The sequence below is a fragment of the Monomorium pharaonis genome, chromosome 5, assembly GCF_013373865.1.
Source record: "Monomorium pharaonis isolate MP-MQ-018 chromosome 5, ASM1337386v2, whole genome shotgun sequence".
Lineage (NCBI taxonomy): Eukaryota > Metazoa > Arthropoda > Insecta > Hymenoptera > Formicidae > Monomorium > Monomorium pharaonis.
In genome coordinates, this window is record NC_050471.1 from 18,682,322 (window position 1) to 18,688,783 (window position 6,462).

General features: G+C 35.1%; 1 protein-coding gene across 3 annotated transcripts in view; it reads left to right on the forward strand.

Moving 5' to 3' along the window:
- The window catches only part of LOC105830827 (tubulin polyglutamylase TTLL5), a 239,101-nt gene that overhangs the window by 36,417 nt on the left and 196,222 nt on the right, over positions 1 to 6,462 (forward strand). The gene's annotated exons all lie outside the window — the stretch shown is intronic.

The window sequence follows — 6,462 nt, forward strand, 5'->3', positions numbered from 1 at the left end:
TATCACAATCCCAACCACTTTTCAACATTGAACGTTATTTATTTTGAAAATATTGGCTAATATGTTTGGAAGAAGAAAGCCCATATTCCGAATCTCGAAAAAAATTGGAGCGCCATCCTTGAATCCGTTGAGATCACAACTTGAAATGTTAGAGCGATAAAGTAGAGATATCAATGAAAATTTTAAACTGTGTTACGTTAAAAAAGTGTTGGACCTAACGAAATGGAGTACTTTACTTGACACGGAATGCTCGATATACATATGGACGAATAAGTACGTACATATGTATGTATGTAAGGCTTTGACTATATAAATATGGGCTGCCAGTATCTAACTTCGGACCGGTAGCTAAAATGTGTCGCGCCACCATCGACCAATTGAGAAATTTGAGAACTAAAATAACGTTAGCTGTTATGAAGCCTTTGCTCAGAGCCTTTGGAATTTGTCAAAAGTGTTCAGAAGTTATAATTTTTTTTTGTGTAAACGATTAGATACGTATAAAATAATAACTATTGCAGCACAAGTTTTCAATTTTTTTAGAATAAATAAAAAGTTAATCCTCCAAATGTTTCATAAAATGATACATTAAGAAATGTTAATGTATCTACTTAATAATTTTTATACGCATTCTCATGAATTTATGGGAATTCTTGGCATAATAGAAAACCACAGATTCATATTAATAAAATTATTTTCTTAGTTATTTTTCAAAATAAAATTATATTATTATAGAAAACATGTTACTTTAAAGATGCATAATACATTTCTCCGACATAACTTAACAAAAACTATTATTTTTCAATATATATTAAAAAATAATGTTTTTTTAGGTTATGTCGAAGATACTCAACTTATTATTATTCATCATATATTTTATATTGTATTAAAAATTTTATGTTATGTTAAAATTTGGTTTTATTAAAATGTCTTTTTATGAAATATATTTTAATTTTAAATATCTAAATATACATATATGCTATATTTTAATTATTTACGTTTAACAATAAAAGTTTTTTTTATATATTTGTGTAACACTAGTTTACACTTTAAATTTCTTTTCTGACATTACATTATCTTTATTTTATTAGTTTATTTTTATTAAAGCCTATAATTAATTTTGATGTTATATACTACTTATAAACTGATGTTTATAATTAGAGTCTATATTTAAAATCAGTTTTAGTTTATTTTCACATACTACAAAAATTATTTCATTGGTTACGATCTTAAATATACAATTTGACTAAGAATACTGGTTATAGAATATAAAATATATTTTATTTTAGTTAATGCTTTTTATGATGTGTTTATATTTCCCGCTCTTTGATCGATGGAGCGGAACCTAAATCTCGGAGATCTTAGCTACATATTTCAGTACAGAAGTGAATGGGAAAACTAGGGCACTGGCAGTCCATATTTAGATAGTCAAAGATGTAAATATATAGAATCAACATTTTTCTCAATTATACTCTTGTCGGCGTTCGTAGAGAATCCGAAGGTCCGAGCTGTGATTTCCTTTCGAATAGAGTGAGAGACGAGGGCTTTACGGCTTCAACGGTTGTCGGGAGGTAGCGTGAATGATTTGAATGAAGTCGGGTGCTGATAAATGTAGCAATATCTACCGTTTCTCAAACAAGCCACTTCTTTATTTCTAAAGTAGATTAAACTTTACTTGCCCGTACATCCTTGTTACACAAATTTCTCCCGAAGGAAGAAATTCCGCTTGAATGTCCTTTTATTATCCGGGTAGCGCGGTCGCGTGAATATGAAATTCTCGTGGGAACGCTTCATTCAACATCAGCGGGGGTTCGCGAGAGTCTCGTTATTATGAAGACTAGAACTAGGAGACCGAACTAAGCCTGATTTCGCCTCCAAAAGTGAGGCGAAAATCTGTTAGAATGTAGTACCAATTGGTGGCGCTGGTGACAATGATTTACCGGACACAATATGGAGTATAACGACAAGCATTTAACAATAAATGCAAATTTATAATAAAAATTTTAGCAATTTTACATTTAATACTTATCTCAGTTTTTTTTATATCAAACATACAACTGCGTACAACCTAGCACCACTAGCACGGCTGACTACGATAAACTTAGACTAGACGATTGTATCTAGAGTTGGAATATATTCCGGTGTATCAGCATCGTTAGCGTCACCATTTGGTACTACATTTCTAACAGATTTTCGCCTCACTAAAAACGACAGAGATCGGTCTCCTGGTTCTAGTCTTTATACTCGTTATCTTTAGCGCGTTTGTATAACTCAGTACTTGGTGACTGTCACGTCGTATCGAAGTATTTTTGAGTTAATGAATTGTACAGAACGTAGTTTATACGGAGCGAATACGTTGCGTCTGATCGGCGCTTTCAGACTTTCTGGTCTCGCATTTTAGCAGGAGCGTCGTTATTCCTATTCGCATATCGACACGCACACCGATCCTCAAATCTCACGCGGGCATAATGGTCGGGGTACATGACATAGCACGTGAAAACTAAATGTTATTCGCCTGTGTGTTACACTCCAATGTTCGCTCTGACAAATATTCGGATCGTTAATAGTTTGTTTGAATTCCGAACAACTCCGTTTAGTTAGAAAATAACATTAGAGCAGATGAGAACTTTTGTTTACACCTAGTGCTGCGTCACGTTCTCCCTACTTGTAAGAGTCAAAATAGAGTGTCGTCAATTAAAAGTCGCCATTGAATCCGCCATTACAAATTTCTCAAATTTGCTTTCGGATTTATCATCAGCAACCTCCAAAATATAGGTATACCAAGTTTTATGCAAATCCGTTAAAAATTGGAAGAAATATTTATGGTGCGCATATATACGTCATTACCAGTCGTGAGACTTTTTTCGCGCACATATACGTCATTATCAATGAACCGGTTAAGTAATATTTAAAAGGTTTTAGTCACATTGCTTTTCATTCGTTAAAAGTTATAATCAAGAAAGTTTCATAAATAAGATGTATGTTTTCAAAAAGAACTTATGTAAATAATAATAATAATAAGAAAAAGAAAGAATGATTCTGTTTTGCGTGAATTAGTACAAATATGGGCGGGCAGGGACCTCTAAAAAATAATTAGGCCTAAAAAAGGCCTAAAAATAGTATTTTTGAGAAAAAATTTCCCTAAACAATTTCTGAGTACTTTTTTATTATAAATTTGTTATATGTTTTCTATAATTATGTACGATTTTAATTAATAAAATTTATTTTAACATTATTCTTTAAAATGTTTAAAAAAAGTTTGTGTTATACACATTGTATATAACAATTGAATCGTGTTATTAAGAACACGGTAGTGTTTCACGTTAAGTACGGTCGTGTAGTTGCATACTCTACGCGAGTATGCAACTTGTGAGCACCCGAGATTATCAGATCTCAATAACCACTGAATCGAGTTCTAACTAAGTTCAATCAAAAGCTTTAGTTTGTATAAGAAAACTTATTTTTCTTCAACGTGTCTTACAGATGGATATTGTATTATAATGTAAAGTCCGAAATGTAGATTTTTTATTTATGAAATGTTATTGTTCTAAAAAATGTTATCCAATATATGAATTTAACATTAAATAGTTTTAAGACTTACCTATGGCAGTCTCTTATAAAATTTTGATTACTCTATATATGTGGGAGCGTCCCAGATGCGCACAGTAATAAACGGACACAGCAGGCTGAGTGAAATGGACACAGTAACAAACGGACACAGACCAAACGGACACAGTAATAAACGGACACAGTAACAAACGGACATAGTAACAAACGGACACAGACCAAATGCGCACAGAGCGGAACGGACACAGTAACAAACGGACACAGACCAAATGCGCACAGAGCGAAACGGACACAGACCAAATGCGCACGGACCAAATGCGCACACTGCTCGTGCGCACGGACCAAATGCAATCCATGTACATTGCAAGCAGAGTAAAGTCCACATAGGTTAGCGACTTGGACGGGGTGGGTGCGGGAGGGGGGCCGAAGGCCCCCCTTGCACCCCCCCCCGTGTGTGTGTGTGTGTGTGTGTGTGTGTGTGTGTGTGTGTGTGTGTGTGTGCGTGCAAAGCATTCACTGCATCACATGGGTTTGCGACTTTCCGTGTATGCATTTGGTCTGTGCGCATGTGCAGTGTGCGCATTTGGTCTGTGTCCGTTTCGCTCTGTGCGCATTTGGTCTGTGTCCGTTTGTTACTGTGTCCGTTTCGCACTGTGTCTGTTTGTTACTGTGTCCGTTTCGCACTGTGTCCGTTTATTACTGTGTCCGTTTGATCTGTGTCCGTTTGTTACTGTGTCCGTTTCACTCAGCTTGCTGTGTCCGTTTATTACTGTGCGCATCTGGGATTCACTCATATATGTATATTGGAACTCCGTACTAGTAGTCAACTCTGCATTAGTAGAAACTATTCTTTGATATTCACTCGGCGCACGTAAGTAGTGTAAGTGAGGAATAGCAATGCAGACCTGTGTGAAGTTAGCCGCCCCAAGTTTAAGAAATTATAAAAAATTTTTTTAAACATTTACCCATTGTTTGTCCATGAATGCCCCGTTGGAATTTTTGTTCGCCTCCCTCTAGTTTAAAAGTTATAAACAAATTAATGTATTTATTCAGTTTAGGGGAGATAGCTCCAATGACCTTGACCTTGACATATGTTATCAAGGTCGCCCTCCTGAGTGACTTTTTGTAAAAAGATTTTAGCTCGTGATTCGTTAAAATGTTATTAACAAAAAAGTTTTATAAATATGACACATAATTATTCAGTATAAGAGTATATTAGATGGGTTTGCAACTTTTCACGTGTAGCGTGGTCTACCCCCCCCTCTCCCGTACTTATAGAGCGAAACGATGTTTACGCTTGTACTTTACCACAAGGGTTTGCGACTTTAGATTTGAAATTGTGGCCAAAAAGTTTGACTTTAAAATGTTTGGGTTAGGTTAGGTTAGAAAAAAATACGGGGAGAGGGGCGGAGTCCCTTCCCCGCCCACACGTTCTCTGCACCACACTCTGAGAATAACCGAACAATGAACTAAGAATGTTGTGATTGATTTATATATACTACAATTCTATCTATATGGTATCAAATAAAGTCACAAACTCATGTAGTACAGTACAAGTAAGAAATTTATTATTTCTAAGTCTTCATTATTGATGTATTATAGAATGAATTAAATAGCACAATCACTATTATTTATCTTAATTTCCAGAAAATATATATTTTATATTAATAATATATGAAATACGTGATTTGCATGTTTGCTAATTTATATGCAAAGTGTGGTACAGAGAACGTGTGGACCGGGAAGGTGCTCCGCCCCTTCCCCTGCACCACCTCCCTGTATTTTTTCCTAATCTAACCCAAACATTTTAAAGTCGCTATTTGGCCACAATTTCAAATTTGAAGTCGCAAGCTTTTGTGGTAGAATACAAACGTGGACATCGTTTCGCTCTGTAAGCGGGGGGAGGGGTGGGTACACCTCGCTATGTGTCGCAAACCTATGTGATGTATACCTATACCTATACTGAATAAATACTAAGAAATCACGAGTGACGGCTAAAATATTTTGAAGGTCACTCAGGAGAGTGACTTTGATATCATATGTCAAGGTCAAGGTCATAGGAGCTGCCTCCCCTAAACTGAATAATTACCAAAAAATTTTCTAAAAATTTAAATAAACATTTCAAAAGGGATTTTTAAAGAGAACGTTAAAATAAACGTTTTTTTAGTAAGAATATTTAATCTTGTTATTTTTAAGAATTTACTATTTTTTTCTCAAATACTATTTATTATTATGAAAATAGTTCAGCAAGTAAGGTAAATTTTTGCGAGATGGCGTCACAATGAATTTTACAGTATATGACTAGATAGCAACATTCTTTAAATTATTCCATACGAAGTTTCAGTCAAAAGCGAATCTTAGTTTACGTTTGGCAGGCGTTTAAAGTGAACGTGTCAGCAATTATTATAAGAATGGAGAAAGACATAATTTGTGCAATGATTAAACATTTTTATTTAAAGAAGTGGACGGCTGCGTAGATCAAAGTCGAGTTGGACGAAGTTCATGGAGACTCTGCATGAACGTTAAAGACTGTACTTTTGGATTAATAAATTTAAATGTGGCCGGACAACAATTAAAGAAAGTAGCGCGCTTGTGACGTTCAGTTGAAATCATCACGCCAGAGTGATTGAAAAAATTTATAGTGGAAGATCGCCGTATGAAGATGCGTAACAGAGCTGAGATGCAGGCATCTCAATAGCTGGGGTGCATAATATTTTGCACGAAAAATTGGAAGTGAAAACGCTGTGTGTACGGTGGATTGTTGACCATCGATGGATGCCGCGATTGTTGACCATCGATCAAAATCACACGCGGAAAGACATTTCAAAGCAGTGTTTGTAGATGTTTAAACGCAATCTGCAAAACTTTTGGTGTCGATTTGTGACTGTGGATAAGACT